An 11229-nucleotide genomic window follows, 5' to 3' on the forward strand; every position below is an offset into this window, starting at 1 on the left:
AAAAATGAAAATTGTCACTGTTAAGAAGTTGCTTTTAGTAGAGGGCTGCAGCTGTTAGTGAGGGCAAGATATTCCCCATGAAGCAGTGGCTGCAGCAGTTCAGGTAGATTCTGAAATTATACTAAAGCCTCAAAGCTACAAGGGATATTTGCATATATATTAGAGTTACATAAAACAAAATGAAAGTGTAACCGTGCATCATTTTTAAAATTGATTCCCTTGTGGAACAATGGGCATGCCATCCAGCCAACATTATATTGCCTGTCCCTAGTTGCCCGTGAGGAGATGGTGGTGAGCTGCCATCTTGAACTGCTGCAGTCCTGTGCTGGAGGTAGACCACAAAGCCCTTACGGTGGGAATTCCAAGATGTTGATTCAGTGACAGTGAAGGAGCAGCAATATATTTCCAACTCAGGATGATGAGTGGCTTGGGGTACAACCTGCAGTTGGTGGTGGTGTTCCTGTGTATCCTGCTGCCCTTGTCCTTCTAGATGGATGAGGTTGTGAGTTTGGAAGTTGCTGTCTGAGGATCTTTGCAGTGCATCTTGTAGATAGTACACACTGCTGCTACTGAGCGCCAGTTGTGGAGGGAGTGGGTGTTTGTGGACGTGGTGCCAATCAAACAGGCTTTTTTGTCCTGGATGGTGTAAAGCTTCTTGAGTATTATTGGAGCTGCCCCCATCCAGGCAAGTGGGGAGTATTCCATCACAGTCGTAGTATTCCTAGTCTCTGACCTGTTCTTGTAGCCACTCTCTTTATGTGGTGAGTACAGCTGAGTTTCTGGTCAATAGTAACCCCTAGGATGTTGATAATGGGCAATTCAATTCACACCATTGAATGTTAGATGTCAGTGGTTAGATTTATTTTATTGGTGATGGTCATTGCCTGCTATTTGTAAGTCCAAACCTGGATATTGTCCAGATCTTGTTGTATTTGAACATGGCCTGCTCCAGTACCTGAGGAGTTGCGAATGGTGCTGAATGTTGTACAATCATCAGCGAACATCCCCTTACAATGGAGGGAAGGTGATTGGTGAAGGTGGTTAGACCTGATACACTCCCCTGAGGAACTCCTGCTGAGATGTCTTGGAGCTGAGATGACTGACCTCCAACAACTAAAACCATCTGCCAGATAATGAAAATGGGAGCAACCCCCTGCATTTGTTAAATAAGTTCCAAGTGTCGAGCTGAGTTGCATATTCAGATTGATTATTACCTATCATCAAAACAATTAACTGCACATTTTGTCTCATTAATATGTAGCTTCTTTTCTGACCCCCTCCCTCCATCTGAGCAAGCGGGATGCCATGAAGTGTGGAAGAATTCTCAGTGTGGAAGAATTCTCCGTATGGAAGTCCGAGCTTGCTGCTTACTCCAAGAAAACCATGTTGGACATTGTGCACTGACATCTCAGGGCATACTCCATGGAGACAAGGCACATGCACCCCAGTCTGCAAACATTGGCACATGTCCCAGCCTTTAGAACCATCATTGGAGACAAAAGAAATGCTGGAATCCAAAGTAGGTAAAAACAATGACTGCAGATGCTGGAAACCAGATTCTGGATTAGTGGTGCTGGAAGAGCACAGCAGTTCAGGCAGCATCCGAGGAGCATCAAAATCAACGTTTCGGGCAAAAGCCCTTCATCAGCAGCATTTTGCTGCTCCTCGGATGCTGCCTGAACTGCTGGAATCCAAAGGTGACAGGCAGGAAGCTGGGAGAACCTTTATGGCACATCTCCAGTCGACTTGAGGCTGCTTTTACACTTCAATGCTGAAACAAGGGAATCATCAGCAACCATCATTGTAATGCTTCAGCAAGCACACGTTGTGCTCAGGGCCCATCTCATGGACTGGACCAGGCTCCATTTCTGGGCTGTCTGCTTGTTCTCTTAACGCTCACTCAGTGTGAACCTGAATGAATGCTCATAGCATCCCAGATTTGCCTTTTAGGGTTTTGCCCCTCAGCCAGAGTTTCCCAGGCTCGCAGTACGTCCATATCCCTTGCCATTTAGTACAGACATAAAGCCAGGAAGTTTGACATGGTTGTCAGCATTTTCTCAGTTATCACAAGCAAGATAGCCTTTGGTTAAATGCTCCTGGCACAATATCTCAAGGGTAGTCTCTGATATCAGTCCAGGGTCTTGGACACAGTGAGTCAGCTGCTCAGCCAGTCAAAGTCAAGATCTTTTCCCATTAGGGATGAAGTGCTGAACTTTGCTTCAGGCCATCATCCATTTTGATGCTTTCTGCTCTACTGGGTCAGTACGGTGGCTCAGTGGTTAGCATTGCTGCCTCACAGCACCAGGGCCCCTGGTTTGATTCTAGCCTTGGGTAACAGTCTGTGTGGAGTTTGCGCATTCCCTCCCGTGTCTGCGTGAGTTTCCTCCGGGTGCTCCATTTTCCTCCCACAGTCCAAAGATGTGCAGGTTAGGTGGATTGGTCATACTAAATTGCCAATAGTGTCCAGTGATGTGCAGGCTAGGTGGGTTAACCATGGGGACTGCAGGGTTACAGGGATAGGGTGGATCTAGGTGGGATGCCCTTCAGAGACTCAGGGTGGACCTGATGGGCTGAATGGCCTATTTTCACACTGTAGGGATTCTATGGATTTGACTGTGGGTTTTATCAGCTTGGAGTGAGAGGCAGAAGGGAAATGAAAGTGCATGGTATGGCTGTCATTTTTGGTACAAATGGAGAAATGTACCAAGGGAGTAGGCAGCACAGAGGGCATGCAGGGCTATTGCAGATAGGGTTTGGGGTGTGAAACATCCAGTGAGGGAAGGCAATAGTGAGAGAAGGACAGCATTAGCCTTGTTTGGGAATGGGTGAGTAGTGGAGATAGAGTGACTGTGAGCTATAGAGAGATGATGGTAACACTCTCACTGGCCATTGACCTTCTCCCTATACTGTGTCACATTCCTCTATGTGGCTGGCATGACATTGACCCAGGTGGAGGTCCAAGCAGAAGAAAATAAAATTGAGAAAACTGGCTGTGCACTTCGCTGCTGGTCGCGGGGCAAACAGTATGTCCTGCATCTGCACCAGCTCCTCCACCCGGATCTCCAAGTTTCTGCTGACCAAGTGGGGCCCCAATTTTCCCTTTGTCTGTCATGTCCAGGACAAATATCAGAAACTGTGCAGGGCAGCTCCAGATTGACTTTACTCATTCAGATGCACAACAGCATTTTAAACATGGCACCAATGTCAGAGATCCTAGCCCATTCTGGGATATGCCAGCAATGGTAGTTGTTCCAAGTGTGGTGAGTGATGGAATAGGGCTATTAATGGGCAAGAGGTGCATCATATGGGTGGTGTAGGCAGTTAATCAGGCACTCCTATTCAGATACAGCGATAGATCTCACAGGGTTCAACGTAAAAATCTCTCTGTGAAACTCGACGAAATTAGACAGCAAGATTTTGCCCATTATTATTTCCTATTCTATTGCTATCAGTTTCTTCCAATCCTTTACACACCTTTGTTCTCCTGTCGAATGCTACACCCTCAATCCCATCGCCTTGGTGAATTAGCGTAAACCTTTCTCAAATGCACCACCAAACCATTCACCAGGACACTGAGGAGAAAGTGAGGTCTGCAGATGCTGGAGATCAGAGATGGAAATGTGTTGCTGGAAAAGCGCAGCAGGTCAGGCAGCATCTAGGGAACAGGAGAATCGACGTTTCGGGCATTAGCCCTTCTTCAGGAACCAGGACACTGAACCCAACACTGCAAAGATCGAGATCTATCCCATTTTCACTAGGGCTTCACAGAATCCCTACAGTTGTGGAAGCAGGCCATTTTGATAATCGAGTCCATACTGACCCTCTAAAGGGCATCCCACCATTCTACCCTACAACCCTGCATTTAGCATGGCCAATTCACCTGACCTGCACATCTTTGGACTGTGGGAGGAAACCGGAGCACCGGAGGAAGCCCACGCAGACACGGGGAGAATGTGCAAACTCCACACAGTCAGTCGCCTGAGGCGGGAATCAAACCTGGATCCCTGGCGTTGAGAGGCAGCAGTGCTAACCACTGAGCCACTATGCTGGCCTTAACTTGCAGCAAAACATTACAAGAATCAAAACCCTACCTGCAAAATCTCTCCAATAAAGCATTAACCTGAACTATCCTCCTATTGTTATACCTCCAAATGCATGGCACCTGGAATAATCTGAAAATTAATAATTTTAAAATCTTGCTCTTAGCCTATTTCCTAGGTCACTACATTCTTTCTGTCTGCACCTTTGGTACAAGGAAGCTGACAATCCACCTTTCATCTCCGAATAATTGCAGTCATTGTGGCAGTGTCTGGTATGCTCCACTTGTTCCCATTCCCAAGGTAGGAGGGGATGTGAGACCACCTTGAGTCAGGAGGCCTTTTTGCCACATTGCTGATGCTCCCTACACTGGGGATTGTTGATTGATGTTGGCTGCCGACTGACTGCACTGGACTATCCATGGAGCGTGATGAGGCAGCTCCAGCACTGAGTGCCCCATGTCCCATATTGACCCTGGAACCGCCACCTCTTACAAGCTCCAACAATTGTTCCTGCCTTGAGGCCACGCCCTGCACCATGGCAACCCCAGTAAGCTGAGCCAGATCAACACCATTGGCCAGTCCTAATGGATCTGGATGAATCAGTTCATCTGGCATGTCACTCTCAAAATTGAATATGGATCCAAAATCTGTGCTATCACTGGTTGAGAGCCGGGGAGGAGATTGGCTCCTCTGAGAAAAGACCAATCTGTCAGAATCCCTTAATATTATTGTTTTCCCAAACATCTACCTCCAACCAATATACAGCTGAGCCAGATACGGTATCATTGGCATGGTTCTGCCTGAATTCCACAAAACAAAATATTTATTGAAGAGTGAGATAAATTAGAGGGACTCCTGTATTACTTAACAACCATCTGGTGGGCACCCCTTCACTCTCTACTTTCACAGCCTTAAACTGCAGGGTAACCACCTCCAGGAACATGCCATCCATTTCGCACTCAACCTTAGGGATTGGATTGTAAGTTTGACTCCAAGGCAAATAACAGGCTGAGGTTGCAAATGGCCTGAGTCGAGAGTGTGGTGCTTGAAAAAGCACAGCAGGTCAGGCAGTATCCAAGGAGCAGGAGAATCAACATTCCTGATGAAGGGCTTACGCCCAAAACATCGATTCTCCTGCTCATCGGATGCTGCCTGACCTGCTGTGCTTTTCCAGCACCACACTCTCGACTCTGATCTCCAGCATCTGCAGTCCTCACTTTCTCCTGCAAGTGGTCTGATCCAACTTCAAACAGTGGCCAAGTAGGGGTATATAATTAATAGCTAGGTACCAAGAAGTCTCTAATTCCTTTCTCATGTTTAAAGTAAAGTCCCTTTGCTTTTTAATTTCATACTGAGATGAATGATACGCTATTCTGGCATTTATTATAATTAACAAATATTTTCTGAATGATTTCAAAAACTAACCAATAATAATTCATTTTGTAATTACTTTTCATCAAACAGGACATTAATTGGTCAAAGTCTAATCCTTTGCAGTGGTGCATTCTGTACACTAATATGATTTTCCTTTCTTATTCGTTATTAATTTGTATTTAAGTTACATTGCGAAGGGTGATTTTGTTCTATTGCTTTTTTCAGGTTTAATAAAATAACAATGAGTAAGAACAAAGCGATTAAAAATATTGCACTTTAATAGACAAAGGAACATAAAGAGAGGTCAATTTCATTAAATGTGTTATTTGCACCATGAAATTTTAGCTCATTTTGGAACTTATTTTTTTCAATATGCTTGATGATTGTAGACTTCAGCTGAGCAGAACAAAATTGTTCAGTATTAGCTCTGCCAGTTATACTAGCAGGCACTCACCAAAGGGTGAACATAACAACACTCTGGTGGTGGGTTGGCACATGGGTAGAGTACCAAATTGATTGCAATGCCTTGGTGCTTTTACCAAAGCTTATCTATCCACCTCATGGCAAACTTTCTGCAATGGAGCAGGCACTGGAAATTCTCCCCCTCTGCAGGTCTACTGAGACCTTTAAATGGCCAATTACAGAATCACAGAAGTGTTATGGTGCAGAGGAAAGCCAGTCAGCGCTCTGTGCTTGCACCCAAATTATAACCCCCACTTAAGGGCCTCCTTTCCCACCTTTGTGCATTTTCCCAAGCGTGGGCAGATGCTGATATCAAGAGGTAGCTTTCACCTTCTATGCTGGTATTAGGAGCAGGAAAAATGCATGCATTTTTAGCTATCATCTCGGTTCAGTACAGGTCCCTTTTTAGGGTCTCCTCCCACCCCCTGACCCCAGCATGATTTTCACATTTTCCCAGTTTACAATTTGCACTCGTGCCTTGGGGTGGAGGAACAGGCTATTTTTGTAACCAAAACAGTTGATGATAGAAGGATAGATATCTAAGCAAGTTGTGAGGAGGATACAAAGGCCTTGACATTGTTTCCACAAGGTGGGGAAAAAAAATCCAGGAATCTGACCTTTCAAAATGGCTACACCCACTGTGCATTCTCAGTCTGGGAGTGGGGAAGGTAGGGTCAGGAGGAGTGCTTGGGTTGGATTGGACATTGGGGTGGGTGATTTGTGAAGAGCTGAGGAAGCTTCTAGTCACCAAGGAGGACTGGTTAAAATTCACTCCTGAATATTCCTCTGTACCATCACTGAGAACTCTTCCTTTTCCCTTGCTCTCGCTGGTCAAGTCTTTGCAGCAGAGCAGTAGCAGCTTGTCCAGTCTGCCACTAGATGGAGCCAGACCACTACAAAACCTGAAAGCTGGTGAACAGCATCTCCCTTTACACCTACATCACTTTTACTTAAATTTACCTTATTTTTATTTGATTCAATTCAGAGAAATAAACTCCTATTCATTTAAGAATTTAGGAATTATGGTGTTTCAACTTACAAATTTTGCCTCTCTGACAGAAAATCTCTGAATTGCAGCTTTCACGATGATTGTAATGGGGAAATCTGATTTGCTCAATGTTGTTCATTTAAAACTGCTTATTTCTGAAACACAATAACAGTGTTAAGTGGGGATTTCCTAAATCTAACAGTTGCTGTCCTACTCAGTCCCATTGAGCCATGGTCTCCTTGCTATCCTCTAAGTCTTTCCTCCAGCTTCCCTCAAAACTGACAATACCAAGCCAATGCTTTACCTGTTTCAAGCTGAATATTTATATATTATTTACGTGGAATACTGCTCATTTCCAGCCCCTTGACCAGGTAAGAAAGTGACAGTAAGTGAAGAGTATTTATTGACACGTCTGTCTGAGTCCACATCAGCTTTGACCAGTTACTGTTTTGTCCTCCCCTCACTTTCACTGAGTGAGCTTCCGGAAGACTAAAGACTCCCTGGTCCCAGTGTTAAATAAAGTGAGGACCATGTGGCAATATTGCTCTAATTGATAGAAATGGTCAACCCGCCCCTCCTGGGAAGGGCATATGCAATCAAGTCAATGCGTTAGCCAATGGGTTGGAGCCAACTTCCTGATCCATTTCCCTCACTTCAAACCGCCACCCATTTCCAAATCTACCCCACGGAAATGTTCAGCTCAGTGGGATGGTTCACTGACACAACCCCTCTGTACAAACAGCTCTGGCAACCTCAGGAAGCTGTTCCTAATAATGACACTGTCTTTGTCAGTTATCTTCCCTCTCTCAAATTGGCTTGATGAAGAGATCGCTTCCAGCTTTGAACTTCTATTTCCATCCAAGTCTCGGTTAATGAAATATTTTGAAATGGTGAAGGTTTCATTCTCTCCTCTTGTCTCTGTTGATTGAAAATCAATCCTAAGTGGGGAATGGAATGAAGAGATTTATGGATTTAAAACTGAAAGGCATTGATCAGTATTAGAATGAACTGTTTTATAATAAACCAAACAGTCTTTCACAGGTATCATTCTGTCTTCCTATTGCTCAGTAATTTAAACTTATTTTCTTCTGATTCATTTGATATTCTGGTTGAAAAAGAAAGCTTCGTGGACAAGGCACTTTGGAGCCTGGCTCACTCAGTTAGTGGAGAATGGGGCTCTTAATCCCAGGATATTGAGTTTGAATGTCTGAAATTCTGTGCCCCACAGAGTTGTGAAGGCTAGATCACTGCAAGAATTTAATGAGGACATATTCAGACTGTTGAAATGTGGAGGTCATGAGGAGTTGGCAAAATAGAGGAGGTGAGGACTGGGACACATCAGTCATAACCTTAGAGAATGGCAGGGCAGGCTACAGGGGCTGAATAACCTATTTCCTATAGGGTAATTTTAAAAAAAAAACATCTTTTAGAATTTATTCCAAGTATGGTGAATTGAACGTCTGATACACAGCGTCAATCCCTCTTTGCTAAACAAAAATGGAAAGAACTGCAGATGCTGTAAATCAGAAACAAAACCTGAAGTTGCTGCAAAAGCTCAGCAGGTCTGGCAGCATTTGTGGAGAGAAATCAGAGTTTCGGGTCCGGTGACCCTTCATCAGAACTTCCTCAGTATTGAGGAAGGATCATTCAACTTGAAACGCTAACTCTGATTTCTCTCCACAGATGCAGCCAGACCTGCTGAGCTTTTGCAGCAATCCCTGTTTTTGTCCCTCTTTACTAAGGTGACACCATGCAGCACCTATGCTATTCCATGCAAGTACGCACACCCGCATTAATTGATGTGGCTATGGATAGGGGGAGGTGGGGAATTGGGGTCTCTTCCACACCCCTCCAATATATTTCTTACTGACTGGCTGCATCCATGGAGGCCACAACACTAGGGGGAGCACTTCCCACAAATTCAGTTAGTGGGCAGGATTGCAGTATCCTACCTCAGCTGGGTTGGGGAATTGGATTCCTAATTGTTCCAAGATAAACTAAAAAGTAAACCTGGCACCATTGGGAAAGATATGAGTGAGGTTGTTGACTTGCTCGCTGAACTGGTAAGGTTGTTTGATGTTACCTAGTGTGGTGACAAAATGTCTGCAAACAAACTTACCAGCTCAGCAACCTCACTCACAACCTGAGCTACAAATCTCCTCAAGAAATAAAAGTGTTGGTTAGACCATCAGAGTTTAATTTGGCAAGGAACCAGGACCAGGTGAGATGCATCTAAGAACATTGAGGGCTGTGAGAGCAGAAACTCACACTGGCCACAATCTTTGTTTTCCCTAGACTCAGGACAAGAGCAATTTTATATCAACGCTTTTGTTTTAAAATGTTGTAAGGAGAAGCCCAGGGATGACAGCCAGGTCAGTTTAACATCAGTGGTGTGGAAACAACTCTTCAGGATAGAATTAGCAATCACATGGAGGAAGGTGGTTTGATTAGGAAATGCCAGCATGGATTTCTGAAGTGGACATCATGTTCAATGAATTTGCTATAGTTTGCTTCTTGGTGAAGTACCAGAAAGGGTCAATGTGGATAATACTCTAGATAGAGTGTACATTGACATTCAAAACATACCTTATACAGTAACACACAATAGGCTTGTGAAAGCAGTTATAACTCACGGTCACTCTTTGGGCTGGACAAAGTTAAAGATCACACAACACCAGGTTATAGTCCAGCAGGTTTATTTCGAAGCACTAGCTTTCGGAGCGCTGCTCCTTCATCCTTCATCCTGATGAAGGAGCAGAGCTCTGATAGCTAGTGCTTCCAAATAAACCTGTTGGACTATAACCTGGTGTTGTGTGATATTGAACTTTGTCCACCCCAGTCCAACACCAGCTCCTCCACATTTGGGCTGGAGGAAGGTTTGTAGTGAGAGTTTCCAGAGTCAATATTAGAACGCTTGGTTTAACTGATAGATATTAATGATCTGATCTTGGTGTGTAGGGGACAGTTTCAGAGTTTGCAGATGATTTGAAACTTGCAAATATTGTAAACTGTTAGGAGGGCAGTGTGGAACTCCAAGGGGACATAGATGGATCAGTGGAGTGGACATACAGGTGGCAGATGAAGTGGAATGCAGAGAGGTATGAGACAGTGCATTTTGGTGGAAGAACATGGACAGACAATACACAATAGGAAGTACAATTCTTCAGGCAATGCAGGAGCAGAGGGACCTGGGTGTATGCCTGCAAGGGTAAAGGTAGCAGATCAGGTGGAGAGCAGTTCAGAAAGCATACAATATCCAGGCCACAGAGTACAAAAGCAAGGGGGTGATGCTGAACGTGTAGACTTAAGAAAACCTATCCTGGGAAATTGCTATAGTTCACATATCAAACAGAGCGATGGTATCACTGACAGATCCTGATTTATATATGCAGATGGGAGTAATTTTCTAATCAACATTTCAAATACAATGTGGGTGAATACAATTAATTTTTAATAGTCACATGAAACAGAAGATTTTCATAAGACTCAGCCAATAAGAGAAGTCTGAATGAACATCACTAAGCCCACTTTATTGGATCTGTTGATGTGGGTATAAATATGATCCATGTTTTCACAGATCTAGAATAAGTGATTAAAATGGGGAGTGGGTCAGCTAGAGGGAGGTGGGTGGGTGGGCTCAGCTTGTGTTCAGGAGGAGGATCGTGGGAGGAGGCTGAGTAGGACTGCTGCCCAATAGATTGGAGTGAACACAGGAGCAGTGTCTGGATTCACAGTCCAGCCCAGCCCACCCATGCCCATCATGGGGAACGTGTCACCCAGGCTCACTGCGTCCAATCAGCAATAGTGTGTTCCCAGTCACGTCAGCTGAACTGTTTGCTTTGTCAGTGCTATATCTTCCACTTCCTCATCTTCATTCCAATTGTCACTTTTTATTTCCCAGTTTCTCACCTTTAGTTTCTAATTAATCCTTCACTCATTTTCCGCGGAATATTTTTGCGTCCCTCACAATGCTCTTATTTTTCAGGCTCTATGTGTTTTCCTTCTCACAAATCTTATTTCAAGTCCACACTTTCCTCTCTCAGTTTTCTAGTCCCCCACTTCCAGTCTCTCTCTCTCTCCAACTTTGCTTTATCCTCCATTTCCTACTCAGCTCCGTCACCTCTTCCAAACCTCACATGCTAACAATGCTTGGGCAGGGGGAAGAGTCAACGGGCAGAAAGGGAGGGGTGGGAGGAGGAGATGCGGAGGGGTGGGAAGGAGTGAAGGGGGTGTGGGGAGGTGAGGGATGGGGGAGCAGGGGGAAGGGAGGAGGAGGTGACAGGGAGGAGGAAAGGGGAAGGCAGTGAAGGGAGGTGCATGACGAAGGAAGTGGAGGGTTAGGTAGAGGAAATGAGGGAGGGGGAA

General features: G+C 44.8%; 1 long non-coding RNA gene across 2 annotated transcripts in view; it reads right to left on the reverse strand.

Moving 5' to 3' along the window:
- Positions 1-5694: 5694 nt before the first annotated feature.
- Positions 5695-11229, reverse strand: part of LOC122563749 — a 30626-nt gene continuing 25091 nt past the window's right edge. For both annotated transcript variants that reach the window (XR_006315710.1, XR_006315715.1), the window contains exon 4: positions 5695-7802. This is a non-coding gene — a long non-coding RNA (uncharacterized LOC122563749). The remainder of the gene's footprint in view (positions 7803-11229) is intronic.

This window comes from Chiloscyllium plagiosum, chromosome 27 (assembly GCF_004010195.1).
Source record: "Chiloscyllium plagiosum isolate BGI_BamShark_2017 chromosome 27, ASM401019v2, whole genome shotgun sequence".
NCBI classification, from domain to species: domain Eukaryota; kingdom Metazoa; phylum Chordata; class Chondrichthyes; order Orectolobiformes; family Hemiscylliidae; genus Chiloscyllium; species Chiloscyllium plagiosum.